General features: G+C 44.5%; 1 pseudogene across 1 annotated transcript; it reads left to right on the top strand.

Moving 5' to 3' along the window:
- The first annotated feature begins 168 nt into the window (after nt 1-168).
- Nucleotides 169-18,640, top strand: LOC311129292 (sortilin-like; annotated as a pseudogene). The gene is made up of 21 exons: nt 169-553; nt 885-947; nt 1,467-1,543; nt 1,683-1,785; nt 2,510-2,677; nt 3,242-3,315; nt 3,738-3,784; nt 3,901-4,037; nt 4,338-4,421; nt 10,615-10,675; nt 12,148-12,303; nt 14,632-14,732; nt 14,853-14,952; nt 15,287-15,461; nt 15,840-16,033; nt 16,568-16,760; nt 17,149-17,265; nt 17,529-17,655; nt 18,079-18,185; nt 18,338-18,458; nt 18,626-18,640. The product of its transcript is annotated as a sortilin-like (transcript).
- Nucleotides 18,641-27,893: the final 9,253 nt, after the last annotated feature.

The following is a 27,893-nucleotide window of genomic DNA, read 5'->3' as shown; positions in this document are numbered from 1 at the left end:
TAGCAGACGCTCTTATCCAGAGCGACTTACAGGAGCAATTAGGGTTAAGTGCCTTGCTCAAGGGCACATCGACAGATTTTTCACCTAGTAGGCTCGGGGATTAGAACCAGCGACCTTTCGGTTACTGGCACAACGCTCTTAACCACTAAGCTACCTGCCGCCCTTAACATGTGTCTCTCCGCCCCCCTGCCTTTCAAGTGCGACACTTGTCATTTGTCGCCTGAACGGAAGGCAATGCTAGCCTGTCATACGTGACAGAACTGTGGGATTTGGGACTTTACCGTTATTTCTAGCCCACCACATCAAAATGACTTGGAGACTTTTGGTCCTCGGTGGGGCATGCTTGCTTCTTCTGGGTGTGGGGGGTCAGTGCAAAGAGCAACGAAACCGGAGAACGGTGTCTTTCCATCGGACTCAGCAATTTGCGAACCAGCGCAAAGTCCTCTCACGGCCAGAAAGGGATACCATAGTTTCTCCAAGTCCCACTTTCACCGCTTGTAAACTCCGTCTTACACCATTAGAACACAGGGTGTTGGATCAAAATACACACGAGGTGAGAGCTATGTCAGTGCGGTTTTTGACTTACTTTATCAACTGCTAGAGCATCAACAACGCATTTTACTATTGCAATTTGGCATTGCTAAATAAATGCAATTTTTTTCATAATATGTCATCATTTTGTTATTGTTGTATTAGCCTACTGATTGTTAATGATTAATGCTTGCTTTATTAATGATTTTGTGTGTGATAGTTTTGAGGGTAGGGCTACTTAGGTTGTCATAAGGTTAATCAGCTCTGAAGGTGTGATGTTATGCTTGTATGTGAGTAAGATGAGTCTCTCTCGATTTCACTCTATCTCTCTCTCTTTCTCTCTCTCCCTTCAGACAGGGTTTCATGGTGATGATGGCTCCAGTTTTACTGTCACATGGGTTGGAGACGGGACAGGAGTAAGTATGGTCCTCACTTAATGGATGATAGATGTAGCATCATTGTCATCATCATTCATGGGGTGCATCTGAAAGGGGTGCAGCTCAATAGGCTGGAGTAGCTTCCTTCCCTCTTTCCTCTCTTTCATCTGCGATAACCTGACAGTGAGGCAACGTGATAGATGCCTACAGGGAATTTGCTTTCACCTGTCCAGTTCGCTCACATCGATGCAGATGAAGGGAAGGAAAGAGGAGGAGGAGAGAGGAAACCATTTAAGGCTTTGACAACAATGTTTTCATTTGGTTGATTGAATGATTGATTGATTGATTGATTGATTGAGTGAGTGAATGATTGGTTGGGTGAGTGATTGATTGAGTGAGTGATTAGTTAATTGATTGATTGATTGATTGAGTGAGTGAGTGAGTGATTGAGTGATTGTAATGACAGGGGTGCATAAATGGGCATTGCTAACTGTACGTAAACTGGTAATAGTACAGTTATGGTGAAGTTTAGCCAAGTGTTATTTTGTGTCCCACCAGGTAATCTTGGTGTTGTCTACAGTCAGTGCTCCTATAGACTCCTTCTTCGAGGGCGGTTCTTCACGACTGTACCGCAGGTTAGTGGATGGTGGCAATCTGTCTGTCTGTCTGTCGGTCTGTCTGTCTGTCTGTCTGTCTGTCTGTGTCGGTCTGTGTGTAGAATAGATTAACTGAGCCAGTGTTTTGACATTTTGGCTTGTTATCCTCCCCTCTCAGTTCAGACTATGGCAAGTCTTTCCATGATATTTCTCATCTCATCAACAACACCTTCATAAGGAAGGAATTTGGACTTCAGGCTGGACCAGGGAACTCTCAGCAGGTAAGCTGCCAGATCACAAGTGTACATGGAGGAAAGCATTCTGATGACAGTCTGTGTGTGTGGGTATATGTGTGTGTGTTTGTGACTGTCTGGCGTGCATGTGCAGACACATCAGCCGTCTTGGTTCTTGCTGTCCAATCAGTTTGAGCTGCCACATCTCAGTTTCACCACTCTCCTCCACTTGCCACTGTGGTCACGTTGCTCAGAACTCTGGTGTGAAGACTAGACAGTGAGAACAACAAAACCACCAAACCCCTTCCTCCTAAACAACCACAACAGGGTGGTATTCAATTTGCAACGGGAAATGTTCAGCAACGAAAGCAAGCGTTTCTTAGTGGACAAATTCAGGTCTGTTGCAGTTTGTTTTTGTCTGCTTGGCGTCTAATGAATACACCCCAGGATGAGGCCTCATAGTTTTATTTTGGGGTTGGGGAGGTGAATTATATGAAGACAATAGAGAAGACATTTACATTTTAGTCATTTAGCAGACGCTCTTATACAGAGCGACCTACAGGAGCAATTAAGGTTAAGTGCCTTGCTCAAGGGCACATCGAAAGATTTTCCACCTAGGTCTCGGGGATTAGAACCAGCGACCTTTCGGTTACTGGCACAACGCTCTTAACCACTAAGCTACTTGCCGCCCCAGGGAGGAAGCCAGTTTAGACTATTGAGATGCACCCTCAGGCAACCTCCCATCACCGATGGTGCTTGTTCTGATTGACAGGTGATTCTGACTGCAGACACACCGGTCTTGGACAACCCTGGTGGCGTCCTCTTTACCTCGACTGACGCCGGAGTGTCCTTTAAGTCTGTCCAACTGCCCTTTCACCCGGCCCAGCCAATCACCTTCCACTTCCTGAATCCCGAATACTTAGTGGTCATCAGCATTGATGTGAGTAAATAAACAAACATGCTCTCTATCTCTTTGTGATCGTATAGAATTTTCACATTAAATTCAGCTGTTAAGTTCACACTCACCTCACACACACACACACACACACACACACACACACACACACACACACACACACACACACACCTTTAACTCAGCTCTTAAAGGTGCAATATGCAGAAATCACTCCGCCATTTCCTAGTTGCAAAAATTCTAATAGTTCGCCTAATTTCAGTTTATGTGACCAAACAAGCAAGTATAGTGTAGATAATCAATGTACCATCTAAACCACTGTGAAATATATTTTCAATAACCAAAGATATTGTATTTTCAGCTGTTTGAAGCTTGTGTACAAAACCGAAAGTAAAAGAAGCAAAAACGAAACGTAAGAACGGGAAGCATAGAAATAGCGCATATAGAACAGATGTACCGCTTCTTAGACTTGCTTTCAATGAGAATGACAGATCTATAACTCACATTTCTATGTGCATTTGGTTGGGTCGCCCAAAAAGTTACATATTGAAGCATTAAATACACATTCTCATATGCTTTTGTCACTTACAGGGCGGCCTGTGGCTTTCTCTTGACTTTGGGGCTGTGTGGACAAAGGTTCACGAGGGAACACAATCTTTCACGTGGTGAGAACAAACAGTACACACACACACATACATTATCCACAGCATTTCATTAACAGAACACACAAGCCAGATGATAATTCCAAACTATCAAACTGCTTTAGAAACTATTCTAGTGTTTTGAATAGAGAACATAATTGCCAACAGCACATCTTGTCAACACGAACAGCCAAATAGTCTCAAAGACAAAATAAACCCCAGTGTCCATTCGTTGGACATTCTGTGTGGCAGAAAATCAACTCATTCAGTCTCTCTCTCTCTCTCTCTCTCTCTCTCTCTCTCTCTCTCTCTCTCTCTCTCTCTCTCTCTCTCTCTCTCTCTCTCTCTCTCTCTCTCTCTCTCTCTCTCTCTCTCTCTCTCTCTCCTCCCCCCCCCCCCCCTCCCTCCCTCCCTCCCTCCCTCCCTCCCTCCCCTTATTTTGCCAGGGGCTCCGGCATCACTCTCTTCTTCAGCTTCAGTCCCAAAGGAACAGGTGAGAGAAAACCAAAAAACGAGCGACAACTTCAGATATCCCTCCCTGTGTTGGTCGGTTTTCTTCTGTTTGGTGCCTAATGAATAGGGCGCTGGTCTATTGTGTTGTGTTGTTAGTGGAGGCAGACAGAAGAGGAGAGCTGCTCCTGAAGAGGACAGAGGACCTGGGGAAGACATTCACCACCGTGCTACACAGCATCTTCTCCTTCGGCTATGTAGGAGGCTTCCTCTTCACCTCAGTCATAGAGACACTGGTGAGACACACACACACATGCAAGCCTGCATACTCATGCAAGCAATCGCATGCATGCACACACACACACACAAACAAACAAACACGCATATCAACATATAAGCCAACATATAATTTACAAACACGAAATCACTCAAAATCTGTGTTATTTAGACTCACTCTGCCTTTCATTGGTCCAGTCAGTGAACAGTCCTACACCACATTGTGGATCTTGCTTGGTTAGATCTGTGTTGTGACTAAGTGATTCTCTCCCAGGGAGCCTTGGTTAGATCTGTGTTGTGACTAAGTGATTCTCTCCCAGGGAGCCCCACGTGTTATCTATGTGTCCTCAGACCAAGGGGACCACTTCAACAAGGCCCAGCTTCCCTCCGCCTCCACCGAGCAGGTAGGACAGGCTCTTGTCTGTCTGTCTGTCTGTCTGTCCATTATTTCCCTCTGTACCCCACTATGTCCCCTCTGCCCTCACTTCATTCTATTGTCCCCAGTCACCGGTGGTCACAGGTCATGACGGCAGTCAAATTCCAAGTGATCGTTTAGTCACGGTAATTAGGCTTCTCCAAGCTCTGATGCTGCTGATGGTCATTAGTAGCCTACAAAAATTGCTAACTGCCTGGTACTCAGCACTCTATTGACCATCTAATCACTCTGACATCAATGCAAATGTACTCGAAAATCCTGTGTTCCAATGGCAGGTAGTGTTTGCTAATCCATGTTTATCATTTTAAAAGGCTAATTGATCATTAGAAAACCATTTTGCAATTATGTTAGCACAGCTGAAAACTGTTGTGCTGATTAAAGAAGCAATAAAACTGGCCTTCTTGAGACTAGCAATTGTGGGTTCGATTACAGGATCAAAATGGCCAGAAACAAATAACTTTCTTCTGAAACTCGTCAGTCTATTCTTGTTCTGAGAAATGAAGGCTATTCCATGTGAGAAATTGCCAAGAAACTGAAGATCTCGTACAAGATTAAGATGGGCAGTCTGAGATATGGCTTTTTCTTTGCAACTCTGCCTAGAAGATCAGCATCCCGGAGTCGCCTCTTCACTGTTGACGTTGAGACTGTTTTATTGCTTCTTTAATCAGCACAACAGTTTTCAGCTGTGCTAACATAATTGCAAAAGGGTTTTCTAATGATCAATTAGCCTTTTAAAATTATAAACTTGGATTAGCAAACACAACGTGCCATTGGAACACAGGACTGATGGTTGCTGATAATGGGCCTCTGTACGTCTATGTAGATATTCCATAAAAAATCAGCCGTTTCCAGCTACAATAGCCATTTACAACATTAACAATGTCTACACAGTATTTCTGATCAATTTGATGTTATTTTAATGGACAAAAAAATTGACATTTCTAAGTGACCCCAAACTTTTGAACGGTAGTGTATATTATTTAGTATGTAAAGACAACATTAAATTAAGAATAGTCTGATGGAGACAATATTAGCCTATCACTTGTGAATTATATATTATCTCTTGTGAATGATGCCCAGCTTAAGGCAAGAAACAGAGCATGGCTTTTTTTTTTTTATCATAGTCACACACCTCATGTAGCCTAGCCCATAAGCCTATATGTTTTGATAATGTTTGTATCACAACTAAAGTGGCCAAATAACTTCTTAAAATGTGGCATATTAATCCGCTTTACAACCGGTGTAGAGCCTAACTGGCATAGTTTGTCACGCTCTGGCTCCGGGACTTTGTGTGTTGAGCCAGGGTGTGTTCGTTTCGTGGTGTTTTGTTTGGTTGGGTGGTTCTATGTGTTGTATTTCTTTGTTGGGTTCAATGACTCCCAATCGGAGGTAACGAGTGTCAGCTGTCGGCTCGTTATCTCTGATTGGGAGCCATATTTATCTGTATGTTGTCCTGTGGGTGTTGTGGGTTTTTGTTCCAGGTTCAGTCTTTGTCACTGTTGGACTTCACTATCGTCTTTTGTTTTGTATTTACGTGCTTTACTCATTAAAGTCATCATGTTCACTCAACGCGCTGCGTATTGGTCTGCTCCCTTTCAAGACGGTCGTGACAGAAAAACCCACCAATCTAGGACCAAGCGGCGTGTCAAGCGGCAACAGGACCCACATACACAGGATTCATGGACGCCTATAAAGGATTCATGGACATGGGAGGAGATACTGGATGGAAAGGGTCCTTGGGCACAACCGGGAGAATATCGCCGTCCTCGTGAAGAGCTGGAGGCAGCTAAAGCCGAGAGGAGGCGATATGAGGAGGCAGCACGGAGGCAAGACTGGAAGCCCGAGAGTACTACCCAAAAATTTATTGGGGGGGGGCTTAAAGGGAGTGTGGCGAAGTCAGGTAGGAGACCTGCGCCTACTCCCTGTACTTACCGTGGAGAGCGAGAGTACGGGCAGACACCGTGTTACGCAGTAGAGCGCATGGTGTCTCCTGTACGCGTGCATAGCCCGGTTCGGTACATTCCAGCTCCACGTATCGGCCGGGCTAGATTGAGCGTTGAGCCGGATGTCAAGAAGCCGGCCCCACGCATCCGGCCACCAGTGCGTCTCCTCGGGCCGGCTTACATGGCACCAGCCTTACGCATGGTGTCCCCGGTTCGCCTACATAGCCCGGTGCGGGTTATTCCACCTCCCCGTACTGGTCGGGCGACGGGGAGCATACAACCAGGTAAGGTTGGGCAGGCTCAGTGCTCAAGGGAGCCAGTAAGCCTGCACGGTCCGGTATTTCCGGCGCCACCTCCCCGCTCCAGCCCAGTACCACCAGTGCCTACACCACGCACCAAGCCTCCTGTGTGTCCCCAGAGTCCTGTGCGTCCTGTTGCTGCTCCCCGCACTAGCCCTGAGATGCGTGTCCTCAGCCCGGGACCACCAGTTCCGGCACCACGCACTAGGCCTTATGTGCGTCCCCAGGGTCCAGCATGTCCTGTTCCTGCTCCCCGCACTAGCCCTGAGATGCGTGTCCTCAGCCCGGTACCTCCAGTTCCGGCACCACGCATCCGGCCACCAGTGCGTCTCAGCCGGCCAGAGTCTGCCGTCTGCCCAACGGCGCCTGAACTGCCCGTCTGCCCAACGGCGCCTGAACTGCCCGTCTGCCCAACGGCGCCTGAACTGCCCGTCTGCCCAACGGCGCCTGAACTGCCCGTCTGCCAAGCGCTGCATAAGCCGCCCGTCTGTACTGAGCCTGCAAAGCCGCCCGTCTGCCATGAGCCTTCAGAGCCGTCCGCTAGACCGGAGCCGCTAGAGCCTTCCGCCAGACAGGAGCCGCTAGAGCCTTCCGCCAGACAGGAGCAGCCGAAGCCTTCCGCCAGACAGGAGCAGCCAGAGCCTTCCGCCAGACAGGATCAGCCAGAGCCTTCCGCCAGACAGGATCAGCCAGAGCCTTCCGCCAGACAGGATCAGCCAGAGCCTTCCGCCAGACAGGATCAGCCAGAGCCTTCCGCCAGACAGGATCAGCCAGAGCCTTCCGCCAGACAGGATCAGCCAGAGCCTTCCGCCAGACAGGATCAGCCAGAGCCTTCCGCCAGACAGGATCAGCCAGAGCCTTCCGCCAGCCATGAGCAGCCAGATCCGTCAGCCAGCCATGAGCAGCCAGATCCGTCAGCCAGCCATGAGCCGTCCAGCCAGGATCCGCCAGAGCCGTCCAGCCAGGATCCGCCAGCCAGCCAGGATCCGCCAGAGCCAGCCAGCCAGGATCCGCCATTCAGTCCGGTGCTGCCCCTTAGTCCGGTGCTGCCCCTTATCCTGGTGCTGCCCCTTATCCTGGTGCTGCCCCTTAGTCCGGTGCTGCCCCTTAGTCCGGTGCTGCCTCTTAGTCCGGTGCTGCCCCTTAATCCAGTGGGGTTAAATTGGAGGGTGGTCATTGGGAGGAGGCTACGTAAGCGGGTAGTGACTATGGTGGGGTGGGGACCACGACCTGGGCCAGAGCCGCCACCGTGGACAGACGCCCTCCCAGACCCTCCCCTAGACTTTATGCTGGTGCGCCCGGAGTTCGCACCTTAAGGGGGGGGTTATGTCACACTCTGGCTCCGGGACTTTGTATTTGAGCCAGGGTGTATTCGTTTTGTTGGGTTTGGTTTGGTTATGTTGGGTATTTGGGTGTGCTTGGTTTTGGTTGTTCTTGTTAGTCATATGACTCCCAATCGGAGGTAACGAGTGTCAGCTGTCGGCTCGTTATCTCTGATTGGGAGCCATATTTAAACTGTGTGTTTTCACCTTGTGTTTGTGGGTTTTTGTTCCGTATTCAGTATTTGTAACTGTGGACTTCACTAGCCGTCTTTGTTTATTGTTTTGTCGTTCGTGTCTTTACTCTAATAAAGTCATGTTCACTCAACGCGCTGCGCTTTGGTCTGCTCCTTTTGAAGACGGTCGTGACATAGTTTCAAGTTTGGAGAAGATCATTTTCACCATAAAAATGCACCTTTATAATACAGCATTACATGCATAATCATATTTGCCGTCACTTTCAAGGACAGTGTTTTCCCGCTAATTGATTGCGTTTTGGAACATTCGCACTTATAGCCTACTGCCGTGTGCGCATTGCTGTGCTTATAATGTGAAGAAATAGCCTAATAGTTTATTAACATTTTAAGCTAAACGTTCTGATCTGTTGCATCAGCCTCATTGCTTTAACTTTTTTTTGTTGACGCGAGTGGTTCTATTAATTTGTACTATGGGGGATAGTAGATTGACATAGGCTAGTACTTTTGCTGTTCGTTAGGCCTACTCATCTTGTTGGCTGACAAAAAGTAGGCTAAATGTGGACAGTTCTAATATCTACAATATGCGCCTGGGAATTCAGAGTTGCGTCCCGGATGTGTGGGTCTTCATTCACTTGTAGCCTACTTCTTAGCTGAAATGCCTGTGAGAAGGACCCGATCACGTGACGGGCATTGGCTAATAAGAATTGAGATATCTGAGAGAGCAATGTGAGTCAGAGGTGGGAAATTCGAGGCTTGGTGAGATTATTATCAAGTGCTTGTCAAATTGTGAATGAGAGACTAATGAAGTGTGTGCAGCTTGAACAAGAAACAAATCAGAGCTCATGCCTTTCATGCGACAATTTTTCAAATCAATATTTGAGTCGCATCATACAGCCTTAGAATGTATTAAAAATCTAAACCTATAGCCCAACGTTTATATCACAACTAAAGTTGCATAAATAACTCTAAAGTAAGCATATAAGAGGACCAGTTTCTTTTTTAACCGTTCAACACACAATAGCTGCATGTGCGCACTTCCTTTGAAATCGTTTGGAGAAAACATCCTTTCTATTTTATTCAGCTATGTTCAATTGTGTTCTTCATACTATAAAATAATAAAAAATAATGCCACGGAATTCTAAGAAAATCTTGTCTGCTAAATGAACTAGTGTAGCCCACAGCCATATGGCATAGTCAGATCAGGGCCTAACATAAGGACAATTCAGAGTATGTTCTTCTGTTCTTCTGAAATAGACTACATTTTCTTCATATCATGTTTCTTTAGACCTGTCTAAAATCAATAATCGATTTATTGTGATGGTGTATGCTATATTAAATTGATTTCTTAGACTTTTTTAAATGTAGATGTTCCAAAGGTCTGCATCAGTGGCTTGTAGGCAATGCGTAGAAGCCAGGAGTTTATGTTAATCAGACCAGCAGTTATTTGCTTGACAATCACCGGCTGACAACATTTCATGACCGCAACAGCTCTACCCCTGTCCATCTCTCTTGTTTCTCTGTACTGTTGTCTTCCTGTCCCTGTCTTCTCCTGTCTCTCTGTTCCCCCTGTTCTGTCTGTCGCTCTGTGTCCTTGTCCAACTGTCCTTCTGTTTTGCCTTGTACCCTTCTCTCTGTCTCTCTCTCCCTGTCTCCCTCTTCCCCTGTCCCACTGTCCCCCTACCCTCTCCCCCTATAACCATGTACTCCTACCCCCCCCCCCCCCCCACCCCCACTCATCAATATATATTTTACTCCTTATCCTGAACCCTATTTCATTTTAAAAATTCAAAGAATTCCAGGTCAGGGTGACATCATTTTGTCATTAAGAACCCCTGTCATATCTGTACAAGACAAGTACAAGGTAAATAATCTGTCACAACAATTGACAAGACATAGTACAGATTAAAAACCACATTGTGACAAAGTAACTACAAGATAAAGTAACTGTCACAGAGGGTCTTATCTATAAGCTCTTGAAAGAGGAAGTAGGGGTGTGAAAGACGTTCGCACATATCATGAACAAATATTTTGGCAACTTTTTTTCCATTTCAACACATAACTTAACGACAGATGCACACTACTGGTCTTTCCACAGACAAAGACACACCCACACACACCATCCCCCTGCTCTCCTCTCTCTCCCTCAACTCTCTCCCAAATTGTATCTTGCTGACGACACAGAAACAAGGATATTCTCTCATGATGATTAAAGTCTTAGGAATGGGAGAGCACACACACACACACACACACACACACACACACACACACACACACACACACACACACACACACACACACACATATATACCTAATTGGGGGAGGCATTACAATGAATCGAACAGTTGCACACATGCCTTAATGATTAATTTTTTCACCTGTATATATATGTGTGTGTGTTTCCAGTTCTACTCTGTTCTGGATGGGGATGAGGATATGATCTTCATGCATGTGGACAATCCGGGAGGTACTCTCGGGGAAAGGAGGGAACTTCATCACAGCTCACTCACACACACACATCTCACACGTACTCTGTCACACGCACACACTCTAGTCTCTGTTTCTCTCTCTCTCTCTCTCTCTCTCTCTCTCTCTCTCTCTCTCTCTCTCTCTCTCTCTCTCTCTCTCTCTCTCTCTCACATTCTAACTCACACACTCACACATGCTTTTCAAGTACAGACATAGGACATATGAGCCACATGGATCCATCTTTAGATTAAACATTAAAGTTAACTTTTAAGTTTACTCATGTATTTTGCTCAGCACTGATCGTGTCTGAAATTGTACATCTATCTCATCTAGATCTATGGCTGTCTCAACCCTGCTAACCCTAATCCTAACCCTGCTATGGTTGTCTCAGCCCTGCTAACCCTAACCCTGCTATGGCTGTCTCAGCCCTGCTAACCCTAACCCTGCTATGGCTGTCTCAGCCCTGCTAACCCTAACCCTGCTATGGCTGTCTTAGCCCTGCTAACCCTAACCCTGTTATGGCTGTCTTAGCCCTGCTAACCCTAACCCTAACCCTGCTATGGCTGTCTCAGCCTTGCTAACCCTAACCCTGCTATGGCTGTTTTAGCCCTGCTAACCCTAACCCTGCCATGGCTGTCTCAGCCCTGCTAACCCTAACCCTGCTATGGCTATCTTAGCCCTGCTAACCCTAACCCTGCTATGGCTGTCTCAGCCCTGCTAACCCTAACCCTGCTATGTCTGTCTCCGCCCTGCTAACCCTTCTTGCTGCAATGGAAAGGCTTGAGTGTGTTAAAGAGAAAGAGGAAAGACTGGTTTCACAAGTTCTCAGTATTGCTGACAAATCATCCAATCATACAGGCTGTGTTTGTGTGTGTGTCTCTTCTGGGTCAGTGTATACAGTAAGCGTGTACGGGTAGAGGCCTGAGGCTTTTGTCCCATTCAGATGAATGGAGCAGATAAGAAGGAACAGAGAGGGGTTTTATCTGAGAGGGGGAAGAGGTAGACAGACACCTGACTAGGCTAGAAGGACAGCTGACACAGCTCTGGGCATCAGGGTACACACACACACACACACACACACACACACACACACACACACGCACACACAGCAGCACATGTTACAAGGGGATTTTAAGGCCAGAAGATCATATGCATACTATTTACCACTAAGTCCTGACCTAAGTTGTTTCTACATCTTTGATGTCAGGAGTGTTCTTCACACCATTTATTGATGTTGACAGCCCCTTATTGCTATGCCGACTCATAGAGGGCTTTGTCAGCGCAGTTGGGTTTGTTCCCATGCCTACAGAAGACACTGTATTTCTACCATCCGTGTGTGTGTGTGTGTGTGTTGTCTCATGGGGTCAGGATAGAGTAGATGATAAATTACCATTCCTACTATATAATAATGTTTAATTCTATTGACTTTTTATTCTATTCTACCATACTCCACTCTCTTCTATTCTCCAGAGGAAAGCTACTTTGGGACGGTGTACACGTCAGATGACCGGGGCATCGTGTACTCTAAGTCTCTGGAACGCCACCTGTTTGGTGGGGAAGGGAAGAGCGACTTCACCAATGTCACCTCCATGAGAGGAGTCTACCTCACCAACATACTGGAGGAGGGTACGCAACTACGCATCAACACAATCTGGGTCGTATTCATTAGGAACATAAACAGTCCGAAACGGGGAGGGACTCTTATAATCTCCACCCGGCACAGCCAGAAGAGGACTAGCTACCTCTCAGAGCCTGGTTCCTCTCTAGGTTTCTTCCTAGGTTCCAGCCTTTCTAGGGAGTTTTTCCTAGCCACTGTGCTTCTACATCTGCATTGCTTTTTTTTTAGGCTGGGTTTCTGTATAAGCACTTTGTGACAACTGCTGATGTAAAAAGGGCTTTATAAATACAGTACCAGTCAAAAGTTTGGACACACCTACTCATTCAAGGGTTTTTCTTTATTTTTACTATTTTCTACGTTGTAGAATAATGGTGAAGACATCAAAACCATGAAATAACACATATGGAATCATGTAGTAACCAAAACAGTGTTAAACAAATCAAAATATATTTAAAATTTTAGATTCTTCAAAGTATCCACCCTTTGCCTTGATGACAGCTTTGCACACTCTTGGCATTCTCTCAACCAGCTTCACCTGGAATGCTTTTCCAACAGTCTTGAAGGAGTTCCCACATATGCTGAGCACTTGTTGGCTGCTTTTCCTTCACTCTGCGGTCACACTCATCCCAAACCATCTCAATTGGGTTAAGGTGATTGTCGAGGCCAGGTCATCTGATGCAGCACTCCATTACTCTCCTTCTTGGTCAAATAGCCCTTACACAGCCTGGAGGTGTGTTGGGTCATTGTCCTGTTGAAAAACAAATGATAGTCCCACTAAACGCAAACCAGATGGGATGGCGTATCGCTGCAGAATGCTGTGGTAGCCATGCTGGTTAAGTGTGCCTTGAATTCTAAATAAATCACTGACAGTGTCACCAGCAAAGCACCCCCACACCATTACACCTCCTCCTCCATGCTTCACGGTGGGAACCACACATGCAGAGATAATCCGTTCACCTACTCTGCGTCTCACAAAGACACTGCGGTTGGAACAAAAAATCTCAAATTTGGAATCATCAGACCAAAGGACAGATTTCCACTGGTCTATGTCCATTGCTCATGTTTCTTGGCCCAAGCAAGTCTCTGGTTTCTTTGCAGTAATTCAACCATGAAGGCCTGATTCACACTTTCTCCTCTGAACAGTTGATGTTGAGATGTGTCTGTTACTTGAACTCTTTGAAGCATTTATTTGGGTGGTTTATTTGAAGCATTTATCCTGTGGTGGTCCTCATGAGAGCCAGTTTCATCATAGCGCTTTATGGTTTTTGCGACTGCACTTGAAGAAACTTTCAAAGTTCTTGAAATGTTCCAGATTGACTGACCTTCATGTCTTAAAGTAATGATGGACTGTCGTTTCTCGTTGCTTATTTGAGCTGTTCTTGCCATAATATGGACTTGGTCTTTTACCATATAGGGCTATCTTCTGTATACCACCCCTACCTTGTCACAACACCACTGATTGGCTCAAACGCATTAAGAAGGAAAGAAATTCCACAAATTAACTTTTAACAAGGCACACCTGTTAATTGAAATGCATTACAGGTGATTACCTCATGAAGCTGGTTGAGAGAATGCCAAGAGTTTGCAAAGCTGTCATCAAGGCAAAGGGTGGCTACTTTGAAGAATCTCAAATATAAAATATATTTTGATTTGTTTAACACTTTTTTGGTTACTACATGATTCCATATGTGTTATTTCATAGTTTTGATGTCTTCACTGTTATTCTACAATGAACAAAATAGTAAAATTAAAGAAAAACCCTTGAATGAGTAGGTGTGTCCAAACTTTTGACTGGTACTGTACATTTGATTGATTGATGCATGAACTTAAGAAATGCTTGTTTTTGTTTTCGGTTGCATAAAGTTTTGCTACAGTGTGCACTAATGAATATCACCCTGGCAACTGTATTTCTATTCAGGTTGAATCTTGGAAACTGACCTCTGTGTTTTTCCTAGTTTGTAGGCGGGTTTTAAGGATGAATCTTGGGAATTGACCTCTGTGTTTTTCCAGTTTGTAGGGTTTTAAGGATGAATCTTGGGAACTGACCTCTGTGTTTTTCCCAGTTTGTAGGCGGGTTTTAAGGATGAATCTTGGAAACTGACCTCTGTGTTTTTCCTAGTTTGTAGGCGGGTTTTAAGGATGAATCTTGGGAACTGACCACTGTGTTTTTCCCAGTTTGTAGGCGGGTTTTAAGGATGAATCTTGGGAACTGCCCTCTGTGTTTTTTCTAGTTTGTTGGTGGGTTTTCAACCATGAATGCATGTCTTTTTTAGTTCCAAAAATATGACAATTATTAATCCAAGTTAAAGTTTTTTCCTTGGTATTGTTTTTGACAGACGGCCGCATTCGGACAGTCATTTCATTTAACCGAGGGGGCGAGTGGAAACTCCTCAACAAGCCCCAGAATGTTGAGTGTGGCGAGGATTCAAGAAATGATGTGAGAACTAACTTAATTCCCTCCTCTGACAATGAAAATAACATCAAGTCGTGGGTGTGTTGATGCTTATTATATGAGTGTGAACAATGGCATTCTTGTGTGTGTGTGTGTGTGTGTCAGTGTAACCTGCACATCCACGGCGAGCACAGTCACTACAACGGCATAACTCCCATGCTGCCTCTCTCTGACCCCACCGCCGTTGGCCTTGTCATCGCCCACGGTAACCAAACTGTCAATCATACATATCAAAGACACGTTGCATTGTGATACTTCTGTATTACCGTAGTGTACATGATGTTGCGCACAACATTTTGCATTGTAGGGAATCTTGATTGGACTATACAGGAAATTCTTTCCCCCCCGTAATAATTTGGTCACCACTACAAAATAGGTCAACATTGGAGGGTAAGGGCTAAAGGGAGGGGTAGGGAGACATTTGGGACCGGATGACTGACAGATAAAACATATTTTCGGACACAGCCCCCACCCTCTAGCTGTCCCAGAATGTGTGTGACCTTTCTATGACCTCGGCCCTCTGCCCTTTGACCTCCCAGGCAGTGTGGGGGACTCCATCTCGTCAGCACGGCCTGATGTGTACGTGTCGGAGGACGGGGGGTACAAGTGGAGGGGTGCGCTGAGGGGGGCCCATCACTACAGCATCCTGGACTCTGGGGGGCTCGTCGTGGCTGTGGAGGCCCACCCCAGGGACGGCCAAATCAACACCATCAAGTACTGAACACCACACACACGCATGCACACACACACACACAGTCGTTGGGGTGTAGAAATATTGGGTGTAAAGAAGTTGCTTTGTATTCACACCCCCACCCATGGCATGCAAGCGACGTCCTATGAGTGTTTTGTGTGTGTCTGTGTTTATCCACTCTTCTCTCCCTATGAAGTTGTGGCTGTGAACGTGTCTGTCTACTTCATGTGTGTGTGCTTGCACGTTCACATGGAGATGTTTATACAGGGTCGTATTCATTAGGCACCAAACGAAAGAAAACAACCTATAAGAAAGGCTTGTTTTAGTTTTCCGTTGCAAAGCATTTTGTGACAGTGTGCACTAATGAATACGACCCTGTATGTGATTGTGCATCACCCCAGGTTCTCCACAGATGAGGGCCAGTGTTGGAAGGTGTACAACTTCACAGAGCAGCCCATCTTCTTCGCTGGCCTGACGTCCGAGCCGGGCACCAAGACCATGAACATCAGCGTGTGGGGTTACCGGCCCGAGGACGATGACCAGCCCATGTGGGTGGTGGTCACCATTGACTTCCGGAGTCTCATCACCAGAGAGTGTGGGTGAATCTCAATTGTATTTCCTTGATTCCTTGTATCCTGTGTCTACTCGTCTACTTGTCAAAACTCAGTGGAAGAGAATGTCTGAGGGTAGGAACATTGGATCTTCTCCTCCAATGCTTTTTGAGAAGGAGGTGAGGAGAGGGGTCATGAGGAATCAAGGAAAGACGATTGAGATTCCCCCTGTGAGTCACACGCTTATTTGTTTGTTGTCAAATGTAATATCCCCAAGGATCATAATCATTAAACCAACAACAGACATTTCACAAGGATTGAAACAGTAGCTAGCTTTCTATTGTGAGAATACCCAGAGAGCGTCGTCAAATATGTGGTTTCCATATGTTTGATGTGTTTGATACCGTTCCTTTTATTCCATTCCAGCAATTACAATGAGCTCGCCCTCCCACCAGCCTTCTCTGGTGTGCACCCCTGTGGGTCACTGGGACCAGGATTGAAAACACTGATTTCGATACGTACTCAAATTGGCATGTCTCGCTAGTCTCTCTCTATTGGTTAACGTTGGTTTCCTATAGGTGGTAACCAGGACTATGTTCAGTGGTTGGCCCATGCCACAGAGGGTGGGGACTCGGCCACAGAAGGGTGTGTCTTGGGCTACAAGGTGATCTTCAGGAGGCTGAGGAAGCTGTCCGTCTGCAGGAATGGACGGGACTACGTAGTGAGCAGGCAAAAAAGCCCCTGCCCCTGCACCAGAGAGGACTACCTATGGTAAGAAACACTGTCGGGTCGGGGGGGGGGGGGGGGGGGGGGGCTTTCCCCCCCCCCCACATTCTGAAATTGCATTTGTGTCCCCCCCAATTTTATCATTGGAATGAGGCAACGGTGTGCTCTAGGACCATGCGGACGCCTCCGAGCGGTCGGGTGGGCTCTTTGGAGTGTTTATCCGACTGGGTAAAAAATAAATAATAATAAGTGATGTCCCCCCCACTTCTAAAACAAAAGTTGCGCCCCTGGTTACTTCATTTCTAGTCAAAATAGCTTTTTTTCTGTAATTGTGCCTTTGAGGCAAAGGCAGAGTCAAACATAACATTGCCAATAAGGCATCTGTACTGTGTCTGTTGTTGAAATGGCCTAATGTGTCTCTCCTTACAAACAGTGACTATGGTTACTATCGCCATGAGAACAGCTCAGAGTGTATGAGACAACTGGACACTGCAGACCACGCCCAGGAGGTGTGTCTAAACGGAGAGGAGGAGGAGCTTAGGACATCAGGGTAATTATGACACACACATTTGTTTTACTATCCTTGTGGGGACCAAACAATTGATTCCCATTCAAAATCTTATTTCCCCTGACCCTGACCCTAACCCTAACTCCTAACCCTAACCCCTAACCCTAATTGTAACCCTAACCCTACATTTAACACCTAAGCCTAAAATAACCTTTTTCCTTGTGGGGACCGGCGAAATATGGTCCCCACAAGGATAGTCAAACCAAACACACGCACACAGTTCACCGTGTGGTCTCCATGTGTAGGTACCGTAAGGTTCCCAGTGATAGGTGTGAGGGAGGTTTCACTCCCCTGCGTAGAGAGGAAACAGTCAACAGGCATTGTGGGAACTCCAGTCAGCCGCCCACTGCCAGCCCATACTCTGAAACCCCGGTGAGTGTGACCTGTGTGTGTGACCTGTGTGTGTGCGTGTGAGTGTGCGTGTGTATCTGCGTGTGTGGGTCTCCTTTGAGTGTGTGCTTTTGTTATTGCTCAATGTGTAAAAGGTGTGTCTTACCTCTGCATAATGTAACAGTGTTCTTCAATCTCACATTGACACACATTGTGAGCTGGGTTTTGTTCCAGCCCAGTACTAGCACACCTGATTCAATCAATAAATGGCTTGATAACTGGTTGATGAGTTGAATCAGTTGTGTCAGCGATGTGCTGGAACAAAAGCCTACACACCCTCTGGGTACTTCTAAATCAGAATATACAGCCCCACATATTAGATGATGCAATGTGTCAAATGATAAAGCTTTTGAGCGTTTAGAATATTATGACCAGAAATATGATAATGCTATCTCTGTATTTCAGAGAGAGAAGATGGTGTTGATCGTGGTTTGCGTTGGAGTAGGGATTGTCATTCTGGTGGCTGTTGCCATTGCTGTCTATACTGTAAGGAGAATGGTCTATGGAAATAGGTGAGCCACACACACGTTTATGCGCACGAGCATGCACATATGCACATACCCAATCACACACACTGCTCAGGTACAAGTGCACATTCAAATGCCTGCTTCCGTTCTGATCCTAAATATTGACATGCCTTGTGGCTCTGCTCCGCCCCCTACAGGGCGCCAACGTATCGCTTCTCTTTCCTGCAGCTTCAGGACGACGACCGCTCCATTGCCGCCGACCCAGAAAGCGTCACCACTAGCAATGGAACATCAGTCTTCCAAGTGGATTCAGATGATGTGAGTGTTATTAGCGTTAGCATGATTTTTAGGACATTTTGTGTGCATAGCAAAAGGCAAAATATGTGTGAAATTGTGCATTTAAGGCCAACGCTATGGCCCATCAATTGTTTGAAATGACAGTGATCCATTTACAAGACCCCTCTTTTGTCCCCGCCGTTTTGTAGGATCTTATTGAATGAACAACATGAGATTAAATATCTTGACGATGAACTCCAGAGCTTGGCCATTTGGATGTATGGCCTTCCACTTGTTGTATTACACCGGACGTACCTGTTGCATCTCAATGGAAAGATGTCTAGGGTTTGCAATGTGTTTGTAAGGAACAAATTGCGGATGTCATGTAGATGGTATGCAGATGTCCCAAGCTATTTATTGAGCGAAGAACACTTCCCACTGGGCACACACTGGTTCAACCAACGTGGAATAGACATTGAATTGAGTTTACTTCAAGTTTCACTGGTCTGTTTTTTTAAGTATTTCATGAATGAACAGTTTGTCTCCGTCTGATGATATGATTTATGTGTGGAACACTTTCTTCAACTTGCACGATTTTGTATGGTGCTTGCAACACAATGGATAGTGGGTTCGATTCCCGGGACCACCCGTGCGTGAAATGTATGCACGCATGACTGTAAGTCGCTTTGGATAAAAGCGTCTGCTAAATGGCATATATTCGTTACTATTATTATTACCGCTGTTCACTAGTCTGTATTTTGATGAGGCCATGAATAATGTGCATTCCTATTAAATCAATACAGTAATGTTGGAAAAACGATGTAATGGAAATAAAATGCCTGATTACCTCAATTATTCTGTGTTTACTCAGCACGAACAATCAACTGTTATTCGTTATTCACTGTGCATTTATTCCTCGTCACTATTTCTTTATCTTTAACTCTGCATTGTTGGAAAAGGCCCCATAAGTAAGCATTTCACTGTTAGTCTACACCTGTTGTTTAAGCATGTGACAAATAACAGTTGATTGATTTGACATGTAGAGCGGATCCACAGCAAGTAGAGATGACTATGCAACTTATTTTTTATTTGTATAGATTATCTTCTGTTAGTCAGCACCTCACCTAAAGTATCTATGTTATTTCTTTTTTTGTTGTTGCCATATTGCTTACCTGTACAATTTCCTATATGGGCTAGGGCTCCGCCCAGTGGGTTACAATTCTTTAAAAGTGCATAATTCCTTCCTCACTCATTATACATTATTGGAAAGGTAAAAGCCATCTGATGGTGCCCTTGCATTCACCTGTCCAATCATGTGTAATAATAATCAATGATTACCTGATGCAGGAGGAAGGATGCACTTTTCATTCAACTACTCTACCCAAACAAGAGGGCGCTGTGCAGCATATCCTCTCCTGCAGGGTCTTTGCCCAAGTCTTGTGTCTATGCTTTGCCCCTCTTATTTTTTTTAAAATCAGAGCTGATGTGACTTCACGTGTGTGTCATAGACAACAGCACTAGCAACAAAAGTGAAATTGGCTGTTCGCCTGATTTGGAAAGGCACACACCTATCTATATAAGGTCCCACAGTTGACAGTGCATGTCAGAGCAAAAACCAAGCCATGAGGTAGAAGGAATTGTCCGTAGAGCTCCAAGACAGGATTGTGTCGAGGCACAGATCTGGGGAAGGGTACCAAAACATTTCTGCAGCATTGAAGGTCAGTCGCCTCCATCATTCTCAAATGGAAGAAGTTTGGAACCACCAAGACTCTTCCTAGAGCTGGCCGCCCGACCAAACTGAGCAATCAGGGGGGAAGGGCCTTGGTCAGGGAGGTGACCAAGAACTCGATGGTCACTCTGACAGAGCTCCAGAGTTCCTCTGTGGAGATGGGAGAACCTTCCAGAAGGACAACCGTCTCTGCAGCACTCCACCAATCAGGCCTTTATGGTAGAGTGGCCAGATGGAAGCCACTCCTCAGTAAAAGGCACATGACAGCCCGCTTGGAGTTTGCCAAAAGGCACCTAAAGACTCTCAGACCATGAGAAACAAGATTCTAAATGCCAAGCGACCCATCTGGAGTACATCTGGCACCATCCCTACGGTGAAGCATGGTGGTGGCAGCATCATGCCGTGGGGAGGTTTTTCAGCAGCAGGGACTGGGAGACTAGTCAGAATCGAGGAAAAGATGAACAGCGCAAAGTACAGAGAGATCCTTGATTAAAACCTGCTCCAGAGCGCTCAGGACCCACAGGACAACGACCCTAAGCACACAGCCAAGACAGCGCAGGAGTGGCTTCAGGACAAGTCTCTGAATGTCTTTGAGTGGCCCAGCCAGAGTCCGGACTTGAACCCGATCGAACATCTCTGGAGAGACCTAAAAATAGCTGTGCAGCGACACTCCCCATTCAACCTGACAGAGCTGGAGAGGATCTGCAGAGAAACATGGGAGAAACTCCCCAAATACAGGTGTGCCAAGCTTGTAGCGTCATACCCAAGAAGACTCAAGGCTGTAATCGCTGCCAAAGGTGCTTCAACAAAGTACTGAGTAAAGGGTCTGAAATTATTTGTATTTGCAAAAATGTATGAAAACCTGTTTTTGCTTTGTCATTATGGGGTATTGTGTGTAGATTGATGAGGGAAAAAATATATTTAATCAATTTTAGAATAAGGCTGTAATGTAACAAAATGTGGAAAAAGTCAAGGGGTCTGAATACTTTCCGAATGCACTGTATATAGACTTCAGAATTGCATTGGGGCATACTTATATTGCAATGTACAGTCTTACCTATGGATCTTGGGTCCATGAAATTGACACCAACAGATTACAACTTACACAAATATTAGCTTTTTAGCTCTAATTGCGGGACTTTAACTGAGGAGTATTTTTCCCCTGCTCATACATACAGCCTAATCCACTAATTTTGTGAAAGATAAACAAAACAAAATCCCGCGGCTATGGAACTCCCACTCAGGAACAGTAGGTGGAAACACAGAGCTAAATAAGAGGAATAGATCAATAGAGAGGCCGTGGGAGGCCGTGAAATGGAGGAAATGGAGAAAAGGTTTGCGAAGCAACAGCTGTGCTGGAATGCGAACAATATGGGTGTCAGTTCTGATGGTATGGAGTGGGAGGATGAGGGTCATGGACCTGAATGGTCTGTAGTGGAAATATATAGGAAGAAGAGAGATCATGATAATGATAGCAGTGGAGTGTCTCGTAAAGAATGCATAAAGAGGGCCAAGGTTGGAAGCAAGAGTAATAATGTGTCGGAGTGGAAAGTGGTGATGGTGTTTGATGAGACCATAGGGCCTCATTTACACCGTATCCGACTAACCAATGCTGTAGAGAAAGAGATCGGTGAAGTGAAACTAGCCCGGTTCATTGGAAAAGGTAGATTGCTAATATTTTGTGGTAGCCAGGCTCCGAAAGGGAAGATTCTGCAAATGGAAAAGCTTAATGGGATGGGATGAAGCTTAAAAGCCATTTCCCTGGTGCTTATGCTAGGTTGAAGGGAGGTCATGTTATGCAAATTATTTAACAAACTATTTCAGTGTCTCTGTGCGTCTCCCAAAATCAAGAAACGGACAGAGTCCCGGTCTGCATAGTCAGAGATTTATTCATTGAGAATTCTGCCATTACAATTTCAGAGTCCATCTTTTATACTCACACGTCTTACAAAAATCCCTCCCCTCTTTAGGCGGGCTGTAGTTTTCCACTTTAAAACTGCTCTCCTGACCATCAGTTCATACACACACACACACACACACACACACACACACACACATACACACACACATACATACACACACACACACGCATACACACACACAAACATACACACACACACACATGCATTCCTTAGTTATCGCCGTCCTCATACTCCTTAAAAAGCCTAACCGTTTCTCTCCTCCCTAAATTGGGAGGCCTCTTTATCTTAGTTTCTCAGTTGTCTGTAGACAGTTCTCCTTGTCCTTTGTTGTCTGGTCTAACTCTTACTCACATTGCTAAATAGTAGCTCAATGTCATAGTCTTTACTGGTCCTACACTCACACATTCTAACACATTTCACACAGTTTCAGGGTGTAATAATTAGTCATTAATAATTATTCTATCAATCCACCCTTTGACTAAATATTACACACATACTCACAAAATATATGTTGTTATAGAAATGAATCACACACATTGAAGCATATACAGTGGGGAGAACAAGTATTTGATACACTGCCGATTTTGCAGGTTTTCCTACTTACAAAGCATGTAGAAGTCTGTAATTTTTATCCTAGTTACACTTCAACTGTGAGAGACGGAATCTAAAACAAAAATCCAGAAAATCACATTGTATGATTTTTAAGTAATTAATTTGCATTTTATTGCATGACATAAGTATTTGATCACCTACAACCAGTAAGAATTCCGGCTCTCACAGACCTGTTAGTTTTTCTTTAAGAAGCCCTCCTGTTCTCCACTCATTACCTGTATTAACTGCACCTGTTTGAACTCGTTACCTGTATAAAAGACACCTGTCCACACACTCAATCAAACAGACTCTAACCTCTCCACAATGGCCAACACCAGAGAGCTGTGTAAGGACATCAGGGATAAAATTGTAGACCTGCACAAGGCTGGGATGGGCTACAGGACAATAGGCAAGCAGCTTGGTGAGAAGGCAACAACTGTTGGCGCAATTATTAGAAAATGGAAGAAGTTCAAGATGACGGTCAATCACCCTTGGTCTGGGGCTCCATGCAAGATCTCACCTCGTGGGGCATCAATGATCATGAGGAAGGTGAGGGATCAGCCCAGAACTACACGGCAGGACCTGGTCAATGACCTGAAGAGAGCTGGGACCACAGTCTCAAAGAAAACCATTAGTAACACACTACGCCGTCATGGATTAAAATCCTGCAGCGCACGCAAGGTCCCCCTGCTCAAGCCAGCGCATGTCCAGGCCCGTCTGAAGTTTGCCAATGACCATCTGGATGATCCAGAGGAGGAATGGGAGAAGGTCACGTGGTCTGATGAGACAAAAATAGAGCTTTTTGGTCTAAACTCCACTCGCCGTGTTTGGAGGAAGAAGAAGGATGAGTACAACCCCAAGAACACCATCCCAACCGTGAAGCATGGAGGTGGAAACATCATTCTTTGGGGATGCTTTTCTGCAAAGGGGACAGGACGACTGCACCGTATTGAGGGGACACATTACAAATTGTCTCATTCAATACAGGATCAGGGTTACCCCATGATTAAAAGCGTAACGTTATTTTTTAGCAATGGTACCTAACCTGTTTACCCACTATCTGGAAACAACAGTCTAAGCCTATAGTGAACAACATTTGCTTAGAATTCTGCAACATCGGTTAACTAGTACATCATACTTAAAACAAGACTTTAATACACAAAAGATCATTACAATAACTTTTAAACTAGAGATTTATAGTTCTAGGAAAACATCCAGTCTCAAACTATCTGAATCGCGTCGTCCTCCACCAAGCCTGGTGGGTCATATTCTTCATTCCTTACAACAATGACCTCCCACCATCTTGTAAATCCGCCCTTCTCTGCTAAAAGCATTTCGAGAACCAAACTATTATGCAGGTCATGAGTGAGGTGGTGGATAGTTGGCCTGAGATTATCTTCACTGCATCCCTTGTCTAATTAACAAACCTTTGTAGATGTAATTAATCCAGTCAACATTTTTATCAATTGTAACCCACCAGAAAAACGTTGTTGTAAACCCTTCTCCAATTTGATCTGTGATTCGTTTTACTTTGGTGTCTATAACATTGATAATCTCCGGGGGTCATGGTGAATTGGGGTGCCTTAATATTATCCTTTTTAAGAGTGGTTATTTTAATATCAGAACAATTAGGTGTGGTTTGGTTTGATCCCAAATCTATCACACAAGAGAACATTGTCTGAGGCATAGGTGCAGTTAGAAGGGTTGGCCTACCTGTTGAACAGGCATAACAATTAGTTTGACCCAACACCCTAGCTGTGTAGTTCATCCACCTTAACCAGAAGTTCTCATTTGAAATTCCTTCTACTTCTCCTTGGTTCATTTCCTGCAAGAGGAAATATTCTACCCTTGGTGGTTTAGTGCTATTTAGGATTCCTTCTGAGGGCCTTCCAAGGGGTATTAGACTAGTTTTTGGTACCTCTGGTGATAACATTAGATCTACCTGCTGTTCTGTCTCGGGGGTGGAAGATTCATTTCTCTCCTGAAAAATGAACCTCAAACATATATCTGCCCCGAAATCATCAACACAGGCCCAATAGTTCCTTGCTATGTCATCTTGCATAATTGACTTTACCGTTATCACCAGTTCCGTTTTACATTTATCATGGGTTTGTTTATTCCCCATCGGTGTACTGCGTCCATCCCATTCTCATAGTATGTTCCCCAGGTATGTTTAAACACTCTTGCCCAAGGACATGAGCGTTCCCCAGTGCAAATGTATTTACCATACCTTCTAGGACCTAACTTTCTTGTACACGCCACCTTCTTACCAAAGCCCCCAAAACCTCCTATCTCTTCATGGGAGAAGTCGAATGGTATCTTGAATCCCCCATCTTGTCCTAAACTGACTTTAACTATTAAAATAATAATTCCCCCAATAATCTTTTTGGTTTCAGTATTTCTACGAGATCGAATCAGTGCATCATTTCCCTGTTTAGGTTGACCTGGATTAATCCATAATATGGTTAACATGAGTCCCCCAAAATCCCCAAAACCGCCATCCCAATCCTGTCTCTGACCCACCTGCCTGGTACTTCCCCACACCTCTATAAACACCCCACAGTGATGAAAGGTCAGAGTAGGGTTTCTTCGTTAACAGAGTTTACCCCCGAACCCTAGTGGGTCAGTTCTTCTCTTTAACTCTGTGTGTGTTCAACGGTGTTGGTATGTGTGCCTACCTTTTTGCAGTGGGTAACGTGGACCCAAGTGGCTCTCTCAGCTATTCTTATAGCGAAGGCAGTTACCAATAGGACTTGGTATGGTCCCTCCCAGCGTGACTGCTTTCAATCCTTTTTCCTCAACGATTGGATCCACACCCAGTCTCCAGGTTATATACTATGAATCACCTTCTCCTTTAATTCTTCTGTAGGACACAAATTCTTAGACATACGGGTATGGTTAACGAACAATTTTCCCATGTGTTCTGCTAGTGTATTCTCTAGTTCTATGTCTGCCTGTTCTGGTCCTGCCAACTGTGGCATTCTGTAAGGTCTTCCAAACACTTTCTCAAAGGGGGATAACCCATCTTTATCTGGGGTTACTCTAAATGTCTTCCCTTCACTCTGTGATAACTCTATAAAATCAATTTCCAATTGCTGGAAGGGGTACTTAGCTGGAGGATACTCACCCTGAGGTGCCCTTTGTCTGCCCTGGTGATTATTTTGAGCACAGATAACACATCTTGAACAAAAGTTTTTTTTTATAATTAGTAATCCCATATGCAACAAAGTGTTGTCTCTCTATCTGCTCTACCATCCATCCCTCCCGTTGACACATGGCTCTGCCCGTGTGTCAATATTGCAGCATATCTAAACAGTAATTTCGGGAGAATTGGTAAGCTGTCTTTGACCCATATTCCTTCCTTATTTACTGCGCCTTGCGTCACCCATCTGTGAACTTCCTTAATTTGGGCCCTACTGTAGCTCTCTATAAGTAGATCTCTGTCTATCGAAACTTCCTCTTTTGACAGCTGACTGGGACCAGAGAAGTGTTTTAACCCTGCTGACGACATTTGATAATACCTCAACTTACTTCTATCCCGTAAAAGTAATCCAAGATTAGTACAATTTACTAGCAACAGGTATCCCTCATTCAGGGAAAGCTCTCTCTCTTCAGTTATTTTATGGTTTGAATCATATATATTATTACCAAATTATACATTTCTTCACACTTTTCACAGTACTATAAATTACCCTCAACTTGGTAAAATAAACTATCTTAAAGTCCTCCTCTCCTGCCTTTAGAATTTACCAGTGTGGATGATCAATTAACACCAGAAAGTCAAAACAGAGTTCAGAGGCAATTGAAATCATTCAACAAACTGTTCCATCCCATAGTATACTAAACATTACCATCATTCTAAATATTTCATAAATGTTACTTATCCCAAGTGTTCATTAAGTCCTCATGACATTTATTCTCATAAGAAATCATGTATACCCTAAACTCAGTCAAAACAGAAAAACTCCATAAAATTCACTGTGTGTGCTCCTTTAAGACTTATCACCTTTGACCTGTTGAAAACCCCCTAAAATTGAAATAACAACCCTTTATAAACATCATACTAGGTGTGTTGTTTTTTATTTGAAAAACCCAATTGAAAAACAACAACCAAAAATAGCCAGGCCCCACTTAATTTGGTAGCTCACTTTTACGACCTAAATACTGCCTAACTCCACTAAACTGCTCCCCCTATCCTTGGGCAACATTCCAATGAGATAAGCAAATCTCTTTCTCCTGGAAGATAAATTATTCATTTTGTTAACCTTCAATTACCATCAGTAATCTAAAGATGGTAAGTACACACAAAACATGATACAGATATCCCCAGTCCTAACTCATCAATAATCGTTTGTATCAATCTAATTCCTCATAACTAATCCATAAAACCACTCAAAATTCCTCGAGAATACAATGATTATGTTTAATTGATTACCCTTCAGATCATATCCTCTTTAAATCTCACAATGATTATTAAACCCCTAAATCTGCTCCATGTGTTCTCATCTCAAATGATCCATTATCAATTATTTGATCAACACCATAGGAAAATCTGTCTCCCCTTCTATTGTTCCTGTCGCCCCTGTAAATGTCATTTCATTCATTAGCCAATACAATCACATACTCCGTGTAAGTAAGACATTATATTTTATCCCAGGCATCCCCTTAACATAATGCTATAGGAGACTTCCATCAATCCTGGAAGACACTATATAATACCACGTTTCATTAAGTTAACTACACCTTCTAATATAAACCTATAACCCCTTTCTATTAATTTAATCATCGCAACCTGTTGCATTGATGTTTTTAAAATATAAACCTATTGTTTAATAAATCCACTGTTTGTATTGAACACATCTCAGTCTCTCTAGGTATTGACTAATAGTCTCACTGTCTCCCTGCTTACACTCGTGGACTTTGGAGAAGTCGGCATGTCTGTGACAATATTCTCTCAGATTATCACAGAGTTGTGCCAATTTACCTCCATAAACCCCTCCTTCTGCCCACTCTAGAACCAGCACATTCCCATCTCCGGGAACCCAGTTTCCTCTCACTGCCGCCCAGTCCTTTAACACTATCTGTCTGACTGCCCCCTCTAGTTCCCCTGTATTCAGCTTAAAGCTGGCGGTCAGCCCTTCCATAACTCTTCTGAACTGGTGGTCCCCCATCTTACATTTACATTTTAGTCATTTACACATTTACTCTTATCCAGAGCGACTTACAGTTAATGCA

The sequence above is a fragment of the Coregonus lavaretus genome, assembly GCF_964263955.1.
Source record: "Coregonus lavaretus genome assembly, chromosome: 5".
Classification (NCBI taxonomy): domain Eukaryota; kingdom Metazoa; phylum Chordata; class Actinopteri; order Salmoniformes; family Salmonidae; genus Coregonus; species Coregonus lavaretus.
Note: the sequence above shows the minus strand (reverse complement) of the source record. Positions and strands in the feature narration are given on the sequence as shown.